At 41.8% G+C, this 19,745-nt stretch overlaps 1 long non-coding RNA gene across 5 annotated transcripts in view; it reads right to left on the bottom strand.

Moving 5' to 3' along the window:
- Window positions 1-203: 203 nt before the first annotated feature.
- The window catches only part of LOC309796047, a 65,549-nt gene continuing 46,007 nt past the window's right edge, over window positions 204-19,745 (bottom strand). For 2 of the 5 annotated variants that reach the window (XR_014292412.1, XR_014292414.1), the window contains one exon: window positions 8,000-8,393. This is a non-coding gene — a long non-coding RNA (uncharacterized lncRNA). Of the gene's footprint in view, window positions 1,300-1,414; window positions 1,536-5,927; window positions 7,422-7,999; window positions 8,394-10,052; window positions 10,186-19,745 lie in introns of those variants that run through there. The other 3 variants (XR_014292410.1, XR_014292411.1, XR_014292413.1) reach the window with 3 other exon arrangements.

Here is a 19,745-nt window from a genome sequence, read left to right as displayed (position 1 = left end):
ATGGAGTGGAGGGCATTTGGTGCTTATAGAACTGTACTGAGATGCTCTCGATACTAGACCCTTCCCCATGTCAGCTGTTCCTGCCATCATGACAGTTGGCATTTCTGAGAGCAGCCATCAAGTTGTATGATAACATAAATTACATGTCTGTATTTCCCATTAGACTGTGAACTTCCTGAGGGAAGGGATAGGCCTTTTTTTTTTTTTTTTTTTTTTTTTTGTGGTACACGGGCCTCTCACTGCTGTGGCCTCTCCCATTGCGGAGCACAGGCTCCGGACGCGCAGGCTCAGCAGCCATGGCTCACGGGCCCAGCCGCTCCGCAGCATGTGGGATCTTCCCGGACCAGGGCACAAACCCGTGTCCCCTGCATCGGCAGGCGGACTCTCAACCACTGTAGCCACCAGGGAAGCCCTAAAGCAGATTTTTATTTTTTTTTAGGCTGTGCCACGTGGCATGTGGGATTGTATTTCCCCGAACGGGGATCGAACCCGTGCCCCCTGCATTGGAAGCATGGAGTCTTAGCCACTGGGCCACCAGGGAAGTCCCCATGAGATGTTTAAAGAACTGTGAGAGACAGGTGAAGGAGCTACAGAAAACAAAGTAATACAGTTCCTGCCCTCAAGCAGTCTGTAATCCCAAGGGAATCCAAGGCTGTGCAGAACTTATGCCTTGTTGCTAAGATATAGAACAGTGAGAGAAATGGGAAAATGTCCTTCTCTAGACTCACCACACCTTCTCCCCAGCTCTACTACTATCCCTGGGGGCAGAAGGTTAGATCAGTCTTCTCTGGAAAGTTCCCTCTCAGTCTTACAACTCTACTTCTTCTAAGAGGCTGCGGAATCAGCATTTGTTTCGTTTTGTTTTGTTTTTTTGGCCACACCGCACGTATTGCAGGATCTTAGTTCCCCGACCAGGGATTGAACCTGCGCCCTTGGCAGTGAAAGTGAGGAGTCCTAACCACTGGACCGCCAGGGAATTCCCAGAATCAGCGTTTTCAAGCATGGCCTAGGAATCCTCTAGATTTTAGAAAGAATGCAGGAATATTCTTTCAAAAGATTTCCCTATGTGTTTCTAGTTCATTGGGAAATAAAAACTTAAATTTATATTCAATTTTTCAATGACTTACTGTGGTGGTTAACTTATGTGTCAACTTGACTGGGCTAAGGGGTGCCCAGATTAAGCATCATTTCTGGGTGTGTCTATGAGGGTGTTTCCGGATGAGATGAGCATTTGAATTGGTGGACTCAGTAAAGTAGACTGCCCTCCCCAACGTAGGCATCATCCAATCCATTGAGGACCTGAATAGAACACAAGCTGGAATGAAGAATTCGCCCATTTTGCTTCTTGTCTGCCTGAATGAGCTGGGACATTGATCTTCTGCCCTTGTACTGAGATTTTACACCATTGGCTTACCTGGTTGTCAGGCCTCCAGACTTGGACTGGAATTCATCCATTCTCTAAGAATTATACCACTGGCTTTCCTGGGTCTCCAGTTTGCAGATGGCAGATCTTGGGACTTCTCACTTCCGTAATACTGTGAACCAATTCCTCATTATATTATATTATATTATACACACACACACACATCTATCTATCTATCTATCTATCTATCTATCTATCTATCTATCTATCCTACTGGCTCTGTTCCTCTGGAGTACCCTGACTAATACATTTACTCGTTGTATAAAGTAGTGTTATGCAAACTTTTTTTCTTATTAGGAGTTGAATTCATTTTGCAAACAAAGTTCACAGAGAATATCCACACATAAAACATAAAACAGAACAATTCTGACTAAGGTAGGGTGAGGTCCAAAGCTTCCACCTCACAGCTCTTTCATCCATTACTGATAATAACTCTCAGCAAACTAGGAATAGAAGGGAACTTCATCAACCTGATAAAAAGCATCTATGAAGAACCTATACCTAACATCATACTTAATGGTGAAAGACTGAGTGCTTTCCCTATAAGAAGATCAGTAACAAATCAAGATGTCCATTCTCACTCTTTATTAATTAATTAATTTATTTTTGCTGTGTTGGGTCTTTGTTTCTGTGCGAGGGCTTTCTCTAGTTGTGGCAAGCGGGGGCCACTCTTCATCGCGGTACGTGGGCCTCTCACTATCGCAGCCTCTCTTGTTGTGGAGCACAGGCTCCAGACTCGTGCAGGCTCAGTAGTTGTGGCTCACGGGCCTAGTTGCTCCGTGGCATGTGGGATCCTCCCAGACCAGGGCTCGAACCCGTGGTCCCTGCATTAGCAGGCAGATTCTCAACCACTGTGCCACCAGGGAAGCCCCATTCTCGCTATTTATATTCAGCACTGTACTAGAGGTTCTGGCCAAAGCATTTGGTCAAGAAAAGATGTGCAAAACCTGTATGCTGAAAACTATAAAGCTTTGCTGGGAGAAATTAAATAAAATCTAAATAGTGATATTTATACCTTATTCATGGGTCAGAAGACTCAATATTGTTGAGATAACAATTCTTCCCAAATTGATTTACAGATTCAATATAATCCCTTTCAAATTCCCAGCAGGAATTTTTATAGAAAATCACAAGCTGATTCTAAAATTCATATGTAAATGCAAATGACCTAGAATTGTCAAAGCCACTTTGAGAAAAGAACACATTTGGAAGGTTAACACTACCTGATTTTAAGATGTATTATAGGAAATTCCCTGGCAGTCCAGGGGTTAGGACTTGACACTTTCACTGCCAGGGCCCGGGTTCAATCCCTGATCAGGGAACCAAGATCCTGCAAGCCATGTGCGTGGTGCAGCAAAAAAAAAAAAAAAAAAAAAAAAAAAAAAAAAAAAAGTATTATAAAGCTACACTATAATCAAGACAGTGTGGGATTGATGTCCAAACAGAAAAATATATTAATGGAAGAGAACAGAGAGCCCAGAAATATACTCACACAAATATAGACAACTGACTTTTTTTACAAAGGTGAAAAGGCAGTTCATTAGAAAAAGAATAACCTTTTCAATAAATGGTCCTGGAAATACTAGATATTCATATGCAAAAAGTAACTTGGATTAATACCTTGCACCATACACAAAATGGATCACAGTATTAAATATAAAAACTAAAACTGCAAAATTTCTTGAAGAAAATTTAGGAGAAAAATCTCATGACCTTGGGTTAGGCAATGATTTCTTAGATATGACACCAAAAGCATAAGCCATTAAAAACAAATTGATAGGTTAGACTTCACAAAAATTAAAAACTTTTGTTCTTTGAAAAACACTGTTAAGATAATGAGAATGACAATTCATAGACTGGAAGAAAATGTTTGCAAAGCATATATCTGATAAAGGATTTGTATCCAAAATATATAAAATACTGTAAAAACTCAAAAATAAGAAAATAGAAAACCCCATCAATATAAAATGGGCAAAAGATTTGAATAGACACTTCACCAAAGAAGATATTCAGATGGCAAATAACACATGAAAAGAGTTTCAGCATCACTGATCGTTAGGTAAATGCAAGGCAAAACCAAAAGGAAAAGCACTACACATCAATTTGAATGGGTAAAATTAAAAAGAATCGTCATAGCAAGTGTTGCTGAGGATGCCAATAAACTGGAACTCTATCACATGGCTGGTGGTAATATAAATGGTACCACTTTGTAAAACAGTTTGGTAGTTTTTAAAAAAGTTTAACATACACCTATGAAATGATTCAGCCACTCCTCTCATAGATATTTACCCAAGAGAAAAGAAAACATTATCCATAGAAAGTCTTGTACACAGATGTTCATAAAAGCTTTATTTGCAATAGCTAAAAACTGGAAATCCAAACATCCATCAACAGGTGTATGGGTAAACAATTAGTTGTATATATACCCACACAGTGAAATATTACTCAGCAAAAAAAAGGAATGAACTATTGATATATGCAACAACATGGGTGAATCTCAAAATAATTATGCTCAACAAAGGAAGCTGGAAAAAAGATGTATGATTCAATGTATGATTCAAATATAAATTCTAAAAAATGCAAACTAACCTAAAATGACAGAAAACAGATCAGTGATTGCCTGGAGACAGAGGGGAAGGAGGGATTACAGAGGGCGCTTGGGAACTTTGCGGTATGTTCATCATCTTGACTGTGCTGATGGTTTCATAGGTGTATACATATGTCAAAACTTAATTGTATGCTTTGAACATGTGCAGTTTACTGTATGTCAGTTATACCCCAACAAAGCTGTTGAAAAGAATTGACTCACATAAATATACCCACTGATTTTTTATAAAGATGAAAAAGCAATTCAGTGGAGCATGAGCAAAGACTAAGGTCTGACGCCTACGGCCAATAAAAACACAATGAGCCCTTTTTGGATTCAGATAATTACTTACATGGAGAATGAAAGGAAGAGTAGCCAAATGTACCTGCAACCCATGCTCCCTGTCCGACATACCGGAAAGGGGTAACCACAAAACAAAAAGTGCCTCCCATCCTCTTGTGTTCCAAGTGGATCACAAGGAGTTCTGCTAAGACTCAGATAAATACAGGTCAAGCATTTGCCTATGTGATCAATTTCACCAGACTGCCATGACAGAGCTGTTCCCCTACACAGAAAAGCCGCAGATCCAGAGTCTTGAACAGGCTTCCCTGGGCAAGGTTATTCCACACCTGTAGTTCACTGATAGAGAGAAAGCACATCCTTGTGTGGCTTCAGATGGTTCAGATGACCTCTCTGAACTCTACTGAATGCATATATTTTTCCTATCACTTTTGGTCTGTATCCTTTGATGTAATAAAGCTTAGCTGTGAGTAAAGCCTGCTATTGAGTCTTGTGAGTCCATCCAGTGAAACTCGATGGTTATGGGACCCCAGAAACATGGTTATTTTTTTCAATAAATGGTGCTGGTAAAATTGGACATCCATGGGCAGAAGTATAATATAATAAACCTAGACCTAAACCTCATAACTTACATAAAAATTGACTCAGGGGCCTCCCTGGTGGTGCAGTGGTTGAGAGTCCGCCTGCCGATGCAGGGGACACGGGTTCATGCCCCGGTCCGGGAAGATCCCACATGCCATGGAGCGGCTGGGCCCGTGAGCCATGGCCGCTGAGCCTGCACGTCCAGAGCCTGTGCTCCGCAACGGGAGATGCCACAACAGTGAGAGGCCTGTGTACCGCAAAAAAAAAAAAAAAAAAAAAAAAATTGACTCAAATTGGATCACAGATTTAAATGTAAAATTATAAAATTTTAGAATGAAACATAGCAGAAAATATTCATGACCTAGGGTTAGGTGAAGAATTCTTACACATGACACTAAAAGCACAATACATAAAAGAAAAAAAAATCAATAAATTGAACTTCCTTAGGATGAAAAAGTTTTGCTCTGTGAAAAACCCTGTTAAGAAGATAAAAAGACAAGCTATGGACTGACTGGGAGAATATATTTGCAGATCACATCTCTAACAAAGGATTTGTCTACAGAATATATCAAGAACTCTTAAAACTCAACTGTAAGAAACCAGCCACCCAAATTTTTAATGGGAAAAGACTTGAACAGATACCTCACCAGAGATGATATACAGATGGCAAATAAATGCATGAAAAGATGTCCAAAATCACTAGTCATTAGGCAAACACAAATAAGAACACAATGAGATGAGACTACATACCTATTCAAATGGTTAAAATTAAACACTGATAACACCAAATGCTGACAGCGTTGCCAATAAACTGGATCTTGCTATCACTGTTGGTCAGAATGAAACACGGTATAGCCACTCTGGAAATCATTCTGACAATTAAACATAGAGTTACCTATGACCCAGCAATCACACTCCTGGGCACTTATCCCAGAGAAATGAAAACTTAGGCCCACACAAAAACCTATACTCAAATGCTCACACAGCTTGAAACCTGAAAACAAACCAAATGTCCTTCAACAGGTGAGTGGTCAAACACATTGTGGTGCATCCATACTATGGAATATTATTCAGCAATAAAAAGGAACAAACCACTGATATACCCAACAACTTGAATGGCTCTTAAGGGCATTATGCTAAGTGAAAAAAAAAAGCCAATTTCAAAACATTACATACTATAGGATGACATTTATATAACATTCTTTTTCTTAAGGAATTATTTATTTTTTTAAATTTTATATTGGAGCATAGTTGATTAACAATGTTGTGATAGTTTCAGGTGTACAGCAAAGTAATTCAGTTATACATATACATGTATCTATTCTTTTTCAAATTCTTATCCCACTTAGGTTGTTACATAATATTGAGCGGAGTTCCCTGTGCTGTACAGTACGTCCTTGTTGGTTATCCACTTTAGATACAGCAGTGTGTACATGTCAATCCCAGACTCCCTAACTATCTCTTCTCCCCACCCTTCCCCCCGGTGACACTAAGTTCCTTCTCTAAATCCATGAGTCTGTTTCTGTTTTATAAGTTCATTTGTATCATTTCTCTTTGGATTCCATTTATAAGTGATATCATATGATATTTCTCTTTCTCTTACTTCACGCAGTATGAACATCTCTAGGTCCATCCATGTTGCTGCAAATGGCATTATTTCATTCTTTTTAATGGCTGAGTAATATTCCATTGTATATATGTGCCACATCTTCTTTATCCATTCCTCTGTCAATGGACATTTAGGTTGCTTCCATGTCTTGATTATTGTAAATAGTGCTGCAATGAACACTGGGGTGCATGTATCTTTTTGAATTATGGTTTTCTCTGTATATATGCCCAGGAGTGGGATTGCAGGATCATATGGTAGCTCTACTTTTAGTTTTTTAAGGAACCTCCATACTGTTGTCCATAGTGGCTGCACCAACTTACATTCCCACCAACAGTGTAGGAGGGTTCCCTTCTCTCCACACCCTCTCCAGCATTTATTGTTCGTGGATTTTTTGATGATAGCCATTTTGACTGGTGTGAGGTGATATCTCATTGTAGTTTTAATTTTCAATTCTCTAATAATTAGCGATGCTGAACGTCTTTTCATGTGCCTCTTGGCCACCTGTATGTCTTCTTTGGATAAATGTTTATTTAGGTCTTCTGCCCATTTTTTGATTGGGTTGTTTGTTTTGATGATATTGAGCTGCATGAGCTGTTTGTAAATTCTGGAGACTAATCCCTTGTTGATCACATCATTTGCAAATATGTTCTCCCAATCTGTGGCTTGCCTTTTTGTTTTGGTTATGGTTTCCTTTGCAGTGCAAAAGCTTTTGAGTTTAATTAGGTCCCATTTGTTTATTTTTATTTTTATTTCCATTACTCTGGGACAAAATTATAGAGATGGAGAACATATAAGTGGTTGCCAGGGGCTCAGTGTAGGGGAGAGGAGAAGTAACAATAAAGGGGAAGCATGAGGAATATCCTTTGTAGTGATGGAAGAGTTCTGTCTCTTGATTATGGTGGTGAAGTAGTTATACAAATCTGTACAAGCAATAAAATGCCATATAATCACAAAGACATACCAAGAAATAAGTGCATATAAAAACTGGGGAAATCTGATTAAGGTCTGTAATCTACTTAATTGTGTTGTGCCAATTAATTTTCTGGCTTTGACAATGACTAAACTCATGGAAGATGTCACTAATGGGGGAAGCCGGGTGGTAGGTACATAGAACCTCTCTGTAGTATTTTTGCAACTTCTTGTGAGTGCACAATTTTTTCCAAATAAAAAGTTACAAATTGATACTCAATTCAGTTATTAGAAAATTTTTATGTATGTTTGGAACAATGTGAGCTGGTGAATCTATATTTTCAACTGTAAATTTTATGAAATCTAAGGCAGATCAAGTATTTCTGGTGAAATTTACCCTCCAAATTTAAATGTGCTGTAAGTGTAAAATACACACCAGATTTCAAAGACTTCATATAAAAATATCTCAATAATTTTTATAGTGATCATATGCTAAAATGAAAGCAGATCAGATTGGGTTATACAAAATATAGCATTAATTTCTTTTTACTTTTTTTAAATGTGGCTACTAGAAAATTAAAAACTAGTATTCACATTATATTTTTATGGGATAGTGCTGCTCTAAGGTTTCACAAAGGTAAAAACTGCAGGAAGCAGCTATTATCCTTAGGCAGCAGGGCAGGCGGCGGGGGGCAGGGGGAGAGAAGAGGTTGAATTACTAAAACTTGGGAGAGGGGGTCCCTGGAGCTAAACCTCAGACTTCTGAAAAGGGGGCACTTGCCAACTGGTACTGAGACCTCTGAGCTTGGAGGAAGGTCCCTGTGGTGCTGGACCCAGATTTCTGAAGAGGGAGGCACAAGATGGTTGGTGGTGTGTCTCAGCAGACACAGTGAGGCTGATTCGTCCAAGTGGTGGAAAAACTGCAACCAGATTCAGCTGATGCTATAGGAAGGCACTGCTGTTTCCAGGGTGATGACGCAAGGCTGTGGTGATACAGGAACCACAAGAAGCAGACAGGAAAACCCACGGTAAGCGAACAGGTAGGAGTAAGTCTCTTCCTTCTCCAGCTTTGCTGTCTCCCTCTACTGCCCCCTATTAGCAGAACGTAACATAGAGTCAGCCAACAAAGCAGAAATGTGGTTTGTAGTGCCCTACTGCCAGCATCACAAAGCAGGGTCTGGAGGTTTTGGAGCTGAGACAAGAAATTAGTAACTGCCACAGTACAACTGCGACAAAGTCACTTAGCTAGCCTCCAAATATCTGTATTGCCCTTCCATCATGCTTGAGTTGTGGTTGGGAAGTGGCTCTGTAGACAGGAACTACCATTTCTCAGTTCCCTTTGCATCTAGGTGGGGCCTTTCTGACAAATCTTCGCCCGCGGAATGTTGGTGGAAGGGGTGTGGGTGACATTCAGGCCAGTCTAAGAAGCTCACATGCCTTCTCTACTCTTTCTCTTTTCCCATCTACTGGCTGGTTGCCAGCATCCAGGGTGACCTTGGATGCCGTATGTTGAAAATGACAGAGCTAATGTTACCTTAATGGATACATAATTCTGAAGACACCATGTGTTGGCCCCTAGGTAGAAGGGGGCATAGCATTCTTAGTTGCCATGCGATTGCCAAGGAGGTTTTTAAATCTACCGGCAGGGAGTTCACAAATGCTTATCAAAACTCTACTCCCACATATATGCCATATTTCATATAAGAAGAAATATTCATTTTACCTTTTGAACTTAAAGATTATTTAGCTGGGAAAATGGATACTCTTCTCAAGAGTTTTAGAGAATTTATTCATGCATTCTAAACTGGAGAGTACTTAGCATTGATAATGCTTCTGGTATAATATTGCAATTATGTTATAGCACACTGTTAAACTTGTTAAGAAAATCTGTGTGATTTTATGTAAAATACACACTCAGGAGGAGGGGATGAGGATGAATTCTAGCACCTCTCTTCACCAGAAGTGTTTTGTTTTTTAAATGATTCATATGCCAAATTATTAACAAGCGGTCATCTTCAGTCTCCAATTAAAGTCATCTGTTAACACACAGATTTGAACTTCCACCAACTCCTTCATTCAACACAGGTGTAAAGGGAATGGCTAAGGGAATGGCCCTTAGGCACCAATGTTATACTGTTATAAACTATAATCAGAATTCTCTCAGATATGCAGGCTAGATTCAAGGAGATGAAGGAAGGAGGATTTTTCTGGGCTAGTCAAAGAGAACAGTTGCTTTAAAACCTTCTATGCATTGTAAGAGGAAGCCTGGAACGTCTGCAACAGTGTCAGAAGATTGCCTTAAATTCCTTTTTAGATTGTTACAAAGTTTAGAATTTCGACCTTCAAATTGTGAGTAGCATGAAGAAACTGGTTAAATACGTTTTTAGAAAGGCAACCAGCAACCTCTCGTGAAATTCACGTTGAGTGCTGGCTAAAGAGGCCAAGGAGAACGGAAGGAAGAGCTGTGCCAGCGTCTCCACTAGTACATTTTACTAATAGTATCTCAGTAACTTATATTTGATGGATATTTGTAAGCTTTCACTGAATCCTCCCACCAGCTCCGTGTGGTAGTCTGATCATATATCTATCTCTATCTAACTGGCGAGAAAATGGTCTAAAAAAGGTTTACACGAACTGCCCACCATTATGTGACAAATCGGCGGTAGAACCAGGATCAGAGATCGTAGCTCTTCACTTCTGGCCCAGTGCACTTTCCTAGCATGAACATTTCCGATCTCTGTGTTTCTGGAACCTCTGTGGTTTATTTCGGACCATCTGGACAGAAAAAGAGAGGGGAATTCCAGGCTTTGCTCTAAGCATAAAACCGCTAACCTCACCTCTAGTTTATTACAGGTGCTGTGTGCTCTGGCTCGTGCCCAGCCCCTCTTCCTCAACTCGGGGAAGCCCTTGCCATCAAAACTCTACCAGCCCTTCACCATCCGGCTGGAGACCTTCTCCAGGCAGCCTCTCCTGACCAACCCACACTCCAGTCATTATTCCCTTAGCACTTGAGAATCCAGAACCCTCAGCTAGTTGGACGTTTGTGTGTGTTAGGTGGTGGGGTTCTTCTAAAAAAGAGAAAAATGACAACATAACAATCAGAGGTTTAATCAAACTGCCAGATTATATAGGCTATGACCAGGATTAATACTGATGAAATAAAAATTCACATTTTAAGTCAAGTCAAGAAAAATGTAAACATAAAATGTTTCTCTACCGTCTGGCCTCCTCCCTCCCCTCTAGTGTGCACTGTGTATCTGCATTATGCACCAACCAGACCTCCCCCATGGCAGAAATACCTGCTCAACCATAAAGAGCAATGTTCTCCCGGTACCAGCAAGATCACTTCTTAGGAGACAACATTCCTCCTTAATCTTGTAAGAGGCCACAATGACACACTACTTGATAACTCCTTAGGGGATAACATTCCTTCTTAACCCTGTAAGGGGTCACAATGACCCACTACTTCGTACATGCAGATCTGAATTGTGTAAACTATCAATACGTCTGATGTATAACCCTCTGTCTCAAAAATGGATATAACTGTGCTTTGACCTCTAAGGGGCAGAACAGTTCTCAGAGCTCTCTGAGATACTGTCTCCCAGGTTATAATCCTCAGGTTGGCTTGAATAAAATTTTCCATTCCGTTCATAGACTGAGTGTTCATTTTTTTTCATCAACAATATGAATTCAGTTCAATTTCTTCCACTTTGTCTCTCTACTTAAACTTCTGAAAAGTGATTGGCCTAGAGATCTTGCAAGATCCGCATGGAAGAAAGAATCGGTGGTCATTAGACTGTCCTCCTTTATGGAGGAAAGTGGGTTCAGATATTGTAGAAAGATTGGCCACCTGAACCCAAATGAGGTTTCTCCTTAGCCCTAAGTTAACCAAAAGTTTCTGCCTTAGGAGCTTCCATTCCCTTAGTATTCTGGGGGGGGGTGTATTATTACCTGGATGTGATATATATGTTTATTTCAGCTTTTCAAGTAGCATCTTCTACTGTCCTTGGGTGCAAAAAGATGGGTACTTAATTGATACCTGAGACATTTTCTGTCACAACACTATCCAAAGGTGACTTGAGCATGACTGATAACTGTATTTTTCTTTCATTTGACAAGTGAAATTTATAACAGAAGGGATCAAAGCTCTGGGATACTGAGAAGGAAATTTGCATCTCTGACCGAAAAGGTCAGAGGTCCTATGAGAATGGATAGCCCTGGGAAGTTCTGAAGCCCTTGTTCTAAGAAAAGGAAACTAAATGGAGTTCTCTTTCATTTTGAAGGATGATGAGATGACTTGGGATAACAAGACTCACTTCAAAGTGATGAGCTATCCTATTTGAGCTTCAGCTACAGTAAAACTAATGGCTGCAAGGACCAGAATGATATGCTTGTTAGTTATATGACTGGAGAGCTCCAGGGCTATCTACCCTTTGGAGGTAAAACTCTTATGGGTGCCCCAGCAAAGTGAGGTGGCACATCCTGCTTAACTACAGGGGACCATTTCTGAAGTCGTACACACCAAGATATACTTTAGATATCTATGTCAGTCTAAAGATTTCCACAATAGTTCAGTTCAACAAGTATTTCTCAAATGTCTATTTTCCAAGCACTGTGGTAGTTGCTAGAGATGCAGAGATAATAATAACTAGTTGTGATAATCAAGCATTACCAAGACTTTTTTGTTTTGCTTTGTTTTTTACTATGTCAGACCCACTGCTAAGTGCTTTAGATACATCATCTCATTCTTTCCATTGCCCTGTGAGGTATTCGTATTCCCACTTTACACATAAGGAAAAGGAAGCATAGAAAGGTTAGATAATTTGCCTAAGGTTACACAGCTAGTACAAAGCGGAGGTGGGACTTAACCCCAGGTATGTCTAATTCCAAACTTCATGATCTATCCATATACCATACTTCAGAGACTATTGAGCTTTAATACCCTGATGGCGAAGCAGCAGACACATACCCAAAGAAAGAATTTCAAGCTGTTATGCTAAATGATGAGATAGAGGTATGCGTACCGTGCTATGGAAATACAGAGCATAGCATACGGATTTCTATAAGCACAGACTCTGGAGCCAGACAGCCTGGGTCTGAAGTGTGACTTTGCCACTTATCAATTATGTGAATTTGGACAAGTGAAACCTCTATGTGCCTCAGTTTCCTCATTTGAAAAGAGGGATAATAATAGACCCTAATTCATAGAGTTGTCATTAGGATGAGAAGTACTTAGAATAGTTCCTGGCACATAATAAGTGCTATTCATGTGTTAAATAAAATAAACAAGCTTAGCTCTGAATCAGGCTCCAGGAAAGGCTTCTTGAAAGGGCTGATGCCTGAATTGAGTCATAGAGGATAAGTAAGAGTTAGCCAGGTGAAGGAAAGTGGGAAAGGTGGGCGAGGCAGGTGGGGAGAGAATCATTGGTGGGGCTTCACTAAAAGCAGCTTGGTAATTCTAGACTACAGTGTAAAGTGCAGAAAAGAAAGTGGTAAGGGGCAGGTCTGACAAGGCCTTGTATGTCACTTGAAGGAGTGTGGACTTGATTTTATAGGCAACAGGGAACCATGAAAGGGAAGGGTTTTATGCAGGGGAACAATATGGACAGATGTACATGGGAGGGGAGATTTGTTATATAGCCTGAAATTTACTTTAAAAACACCCAGCACAGGGACTTCCCTGGCGGTCCAGTGGTTAATACTCCGCGCCTCCACTGCAGGGGGTGAGGGTTCGATCCCTGGTCCGGGAACTAAGATGCTGCATGCGTCCCGGCCAAAAAACAAACAAACAAACACAAACAAACACTCAGCACAGACAGTGAGAGACACACACACACACCTATATGTGTACATGAACATACATACATATACTCTAGGGACAGTTAATATCTGAAGCACCTCAAAGAGGAACACACTCTAGCAGTGCTTAGTGTGCATCTGGAAGGCTCTAAGTATGAGTCCACACTCCAGATGCAGCTACTGGAAAGCTTCAACCAGTCTACCTAAATCTACAGTAGAGGGTTTGCTCATTTCTGTAGTGGATATTACTCTGAGGAAACCATAATTCAAGAAGAGTCATGTACCACAATGTTCATTGCAGCTCTATTTACAATAGCCAGGACATGGAAGCAACCTAAGTGTCCACTGACAGATGAATGGATAAAGAAGATATGGCACATATATACAATGGAATATTACTCAGCTATAAAATGAAATTGAGTTATTTGTAGTGAGGTGGATGGACCCAGAGACTGTCATACAGAGTGAAGTAAGTCAGAAAGAGAAAAACAAATACCATATACTAACACATATATATGGTATCTAAAAAAAAAAATTGCTTCTGGAGAACCTAGGGGCAGGACAGGAATCAAGACACAGATGTAGAGAATGGACTTGAGGACACGGGAAGGGGGAAGGGTAAGCTGAGACGAAGTGAGAGAGTGGCATGGACATATATACACTACCAAATGTAAAACAGATAACTAGTGGGAAGCAGCCACATAGCAGAGGGAGACAGCTTGGTGTTTTGTGTCCACCTAAAGGGGTGGGATAGGGAGGGTGGGAGGGAGACACAAGAGGGAAGAGATATGGGGATATATGTATATGTATAGCTGATTCATTTTGTTATAAAGCAGAAACTAGCACACCATTGTAAAGCAATTATACTCCAATAAAGACGTTAAAAAATATATATATAGAAACAAACTTTCACTGGTTAAATAAATGGTGTTCCAGATTTATGGACTGACACTTTTGTCTGCCCGTGCATGAATGGGGCCTAAAACACTGGTGATCCCAGAGTGGCATTCTAGGTCTAGAAATCCATTGGGTCCTGCCTCCTGACACTTAATGGATGAGTCTGTTGCCTGATCTGACCAGAAGTTTAGGTAAAATGCTACTGCTGGAGAATTGTTAAATGTGGTTCAGGTGAACCTTTCCTGCGTGAGGCTTAATGGATCTTATGAGGACAGGTAGCGGGACTATGTCTAACTGCTAATAAATGTATGCTTGGCAGAATTGGGTCAAAGTCCTGTTTACAGTGGAACATACCACCTGGTGTGGAGATTGTAAGGGATGAGGACTACAACCCACAGCTATCTCTAGTTATTGGAATCTACTGATATTCACTGAAAAGTACCTGACGGTGTGAGAGACTAAACTGGCTTAGATCAGTTTGCAATAGAATTAAACGGGGGCAAGTATGGAGGCAGGGAGATGAGTTAGGAGGAGGCTGCGGCAAGTGGGTCCATCAATAGAGGATGAACATCTAAACTAGGGCAGTGACAGTGAGGAAGATGAAAAGAGAATGGAGCCAAGAAATATTTCAGAGGTAAAATCAGCAGGCCTTGGTGATCCATTGGATGGTAAGGTCCTGCAGCAGTTTGTGATAACCTGCAGGTTTCTTGTTTGAGTAACTGGGTAGACATTGGTGACATTCACTGATGTAGGGGCAGTATAATAACCAGAGAAAAAGAAAGTTTGGGGTAGGGGCAGGAGGAAGCATTTTAATTACGCTTTGGATACTCTGGGCTTAACACCCACACGGAGATGTCCAGCAAGCATTTGGATAATATAAGCCTGAAGTTCAGGGGAAAGTCAGGGCTGGAAATGTAGATGGGAAGTCATCAGCACACAAGGGCTACAGAATACTTCAAAAGTGGATGGATCCTCAGCTACCATAATACAAAGTCAGTAGATGATGTTTAAAAAGTGTTTGAGGGGCTTCCCTGGTGGCGCAGTGGTTGGGAGTCTGCCTGCCAATGCGGGGGACACGGGTTCGAGCCCTGGTCTGGGAGGATCCCGCATGCCGCGGAGCGGCTGGGCCCGTGGGCCACAACTGCTGAGCCTGCGCGTCTGGAGCCTGTGCTCTGCAGCGGGAGAGGCCGCGACAGTGAGAGGCCCTCGCACCGCGATGAAGAGTGGCCCCTGCTTGCCACAGCTAGGGATAGCCCTCGCACAGAAACGAAGACCCAACACAGCAAAAATAAATTAATCGATTAATAAACTCCTACCCCCAACATCTTCTTAAAAAAAAAAAAGTGTTTGACAAGAAATAGTAGAATGTGGAAAACAGCACGGTGGTTCCTCAAAAAAAGCAAACACAGAATTACCATATGATCCAGCAATTCCATTTCTGAGTATATACCCAAAAGAAATGACAGCAGAGACTCAAACAGATATTATACACTTGTGTTCATAGCAGCATGTTTGTAATAGCCAAAGATGGAAATAGCTCAAATGTCCATCAATGAATGAATGGATAAACAAAATATGATGTTGTGTGTGTGTGTATAAAATACAATATTATTCATCCTTAAAAAGGAATGAAATTCTGATATATATATAACAACTCAGACAACCCTTGAAGACATTTGCTAAGTGAAATAAGCCAGACACCAGAGGACAAATATTGTTCGATTCCATTTATATGATGTACCTCGAATAGTCAAGTTCATAGCGACAAGACCTAGAACAGTGGTTACCAGAGGCTGGCGAGGAAGGGAATGAGAAGTTACTGTTTAATTGATACAGAATTTCAGTTGGAGATGATGAAAAACTTCTGTAGATGGATAGTGCTGATGATTGTACAACCATGTGAATGTACTTAATGCCACTGTACACTTAAAATTAGTTAAAATGCTGAATTTTGTGCAATGTATATTTTACCAAAAGAAAAAGAAAAAGAAATAGCAGGGGCTTCCCTGGTGGCGCAGTGGTTGAGAGTCTGCCTGCTGATGCAGGGGACACAGGTTCGTGCCCCAGTCCGGGAAGATCCCACATGCCGCGGAGCGGCTGGGCCCCTGGGCCATGGCCGCTGAGCCTGTGCGTCTGGAGCCTGTGCTCTGCAACGCGAGAGGCCACAACAGTGAGAGGCCCGCGTACCGCAAAAAAAAAAAAAAAAAAAAAAAAAAGATATAGTAGGGTAATCCTATTCTTTTAAATGACTGATATAAACACCTTAAGAAACACTTCAAAGAGTGACTGCTGGAAAGGGGTGGGCATAGGGTCTTCTACTTATCACTATAAGCCTTTGGTACACCTTTATTTCTTAGCTACATGCATGTATTACATTGAATAAAAACATTTTAAACTGAAAAAAAAGTGGATGAGATCACTGAGGGTGAGGTTGGGGAGTTTGTGGAAGAAGAGGTACCTTAGGGTAAAGGTTGCAAGAAACAATAACCCATTAAAATAAGGTAAGGAAAAGAGAGGGTTATTACAGGGATACGGGGAATCACTCAGAAACGTAGTCCAGTAAGCGCAGCAGCACCTCACAGAAACTCCAAAGTCGTCTGGGTGCCGCCTCCTCTGTGCTCGCTCTCATCACTCCCCTGTCTCCCTCCTATTCCTCTCACAACTCTTCCCCTCTCTCTCCTCCTCTGTCTGCTACTCCGCATCTCTCCCCGGATCATGATCTCTTCCTTGGTTCTCAGGGAGTGTTGCTTTTTTTTTTTTTTTTTTTTTTTGCAGTACGCGGGCCTCTCACTGTTGTGGCCTCTCCCGCTGTGGAGCACAGGTTCCAGACACGCAGGCTCAGCGGCCACGGCTCACAGGCCCAGCCGCTCCCCGGTCTGTGGGATCTTCCCGGACTGGGGCACAAACCCTCGTCCCCTGCATCGGCAGGCGGACTCTCAACCACTGCGCCACCAGGGAAGCCCGGGAGTGTTGCTTTTATCTCCCACACCTGTTCCTCTGCCTGGCAGTATCTTCTAGTCACTCATCCACTCCCACAGCCACAATGGTAGCATCAGCCCCTGAGCCTGTGCCACCTCTCAGCCTGGTTCCCTGCGGTCCACTTCCTCCATCTCACCGCATTCCTGGGGGAGAGAATGGACTTCCGCAGATACGGTGTCCACTTCCCATTAGATAGCCGTCCCTAGGCCCACTGGCTGTGTCTCCGGCTTTACCATCCCTTCCTGAGAGATGACAGGTTGGGAAGTATTGCAGTAAAGGAGATTTAAGCTGGGTGTGAACCCAAGATATAACTACCATCAACTAAGATCCTTGAGGAACAGAGGAGTAGGAGAATCTGGAGAAGAAAAACCAAGGAAAAGAGAGTTTCAAGTAGGCGAATGGTTGAGCTGTGTTAAATGCTGCAGAGCAAGAGTCCTTAAAGACCAAAAGTTGTTCATTGAGTTTGGCATTGGGGTGAATGAAAAGGAAGGATTGAGAACATCAAGTACGGACCATTCTTTCAAGAGGCTTGGATGACAAGGGAATAGCGGAGGGGGGGACACAGGTTGAAAAGATTTTTCTTTTTATCAAAACAAAACAGAGGTTTTGTTGTGGTTACAAATGCAGCAGGGCATAAGGGAAAAGCAAAGAATTGTGAAGAGAGGAACAGGTGAAAAGGCGGGTGTTGAACTGAAGAAGGGATACATTATCTGCTGAGATAGGTGGAACATCCTAAGAACTGCAGTTGTAGCTTTTCAATTCCGACTCAGTCTTATATTTGTCATACAGACCAACCCTAACTGTGGAGCTGCTCTGAAGAGAAGAAAAGAGGGCCAAGGGCAGAACCCAGGAGAATGCCAACACTTAATGCAAGCAAGGGTCGACTCCAGATCTGATCATCCAGGGTGAATATTTAGTTTGGGTCTAGCTTTTCCTACTATTGTATGGCTCTGGATCCCTTCTTAACACCTAATTGGCTTCGTGCCCCAGGAATGCAACTAATAACTTTTACAAATCATAATTCGAAAGGAAAGTATATAGCAATAAAGTCACATATCACGTTCTGGAAAGAGGACAGGAATGGGAATCATGAGAGCTGCTACCTTCGCTCTCTGGGTCTCAGTCTCCCTGTGTGTAAAAGTGAAGGGCTGGCCTCAGTTGTTTCTATGGCTCCTCCGGTTGGAACACTCTGATTCTTTGACTTCTGGTTTATCTCTACTTCTCTTGTAGCTGTATTAATGCTCTCCTACATTAATACAAATGGGTAGAAGCTGACCACATTCTTTTTCAAGCTCCTGATAACAGGAAAAAAATCTGAAGAATGTGGACAATCACAAAATATGATAAGTAAAAGAAAAGGAGAGTCAAAAGGAAAAAAAATATGATTGGCCTTTTGCTACTAATGCCAGTGCCCAGGGACTTCCCTGGTGGCGCAGTGGTTAAGAATCTGCCTGCCGGTGCAGGGGACATGGGTTTGATCCCTGGTCCGGGAAGATCCCATATGCCGTGGACCAGCTAAGCCCGTGCCCCACAACTACTGAGCCTACACTCTAGAGCCCGCGAGCCACAACTTCTGAGCCCGTGCACCACAACTACTGGAGCCCGCATGCCCTAGAGCCCGCACACTGCAACTACTGAGCCCACGTGCTCTAGGGCCCTCGTGCTGCAACTACTGAGGCCGCATGCTGCAACTACTGAAGCCCACACGCCTAGAGCCTGTGCTCCGCAACAAGAGAAGCCACCGCAATGAGAAGCCCACACACCACAACGAAGAGTAGCCCCCGCTCGCTGCAACTAGAGAAAGCCCGCTCACAGCAATGAAGACCCAATGCAGCCAAAAATAAATTTAAAAAAAGAATTCACAGTCACTTAAAGATAGATAAATAAATAAAAAATAATGTCAGCACCCAGCTGTGCAACAGTAAGGCTGTGTTCCCTTGAGATCAAATCAATGGCTCAGAAGTGGAAAACTCAAACCACTTTTTTTCTCTGGTCAAATCAAGATTTCCTACTCCAATATAAAATAAAAATTTAAAAATAAAGGAGAAAACATCAAGATCTACTCCCTATCCCTGCTAACTTTTCAGGAGATAGTGAATATTTTCCTCTCTTCATAACACCCCTCACAGTTGTCATAAGCATTAAGAATATTTTAATACATGTAAAAGAAAGGGTGTTTACTGTTCTCAGTTCACCAACTATTCCTACCAAACTTTCAGAACTTCATGGGGGGGAAATTAGACTAGGGACAGTGTGCCCTGCCCACCTTCTCCCACACTGCCAGCTAGGAACAATTTACCAGTGTCAACGCCTAGGTTCGTCACTCCTATTCTGAAGTTTAAAAATACTTTAAGAGTGGGATTGTGAGGAAAGAGCATGCTGTCGTTTCTACAAAAGGATGGTAGAACTGATTTGTGTGTAAATCATATCCTTTCAGTTCTTTTTCCAGGGTCGAGGATGGGATTATTCACTCTCTTCTACACCCTCTCACCCTCTTGTGACCAAATGGCTTTCATTTGTGCCCGAGTGGCCAGGGATAGAGGTAAAAGCAATGGCCAAGAAATTAACCTGTTCATTTATATCAGACCCAGGACCATGAATCAATCACACACGCCTGGAACCTCACCACCACGAGATAATTAGCGTGCAGTCCCACAGGC

Source organism: Mesoplodon mirus, assembly GCF_964341445.2.
Source record: "Mesoplodon mirus genome assembly, chromosome: X".
NCBI lineage: Eukaryota > Metazoa > Chordata > Mammalia > Artiodactyla > Ziphiidae > Mesoplodon > Mesoplodon mirus.
This window is presented reverse-complemented; position numbering and strand designations above follow the sequence as displayed.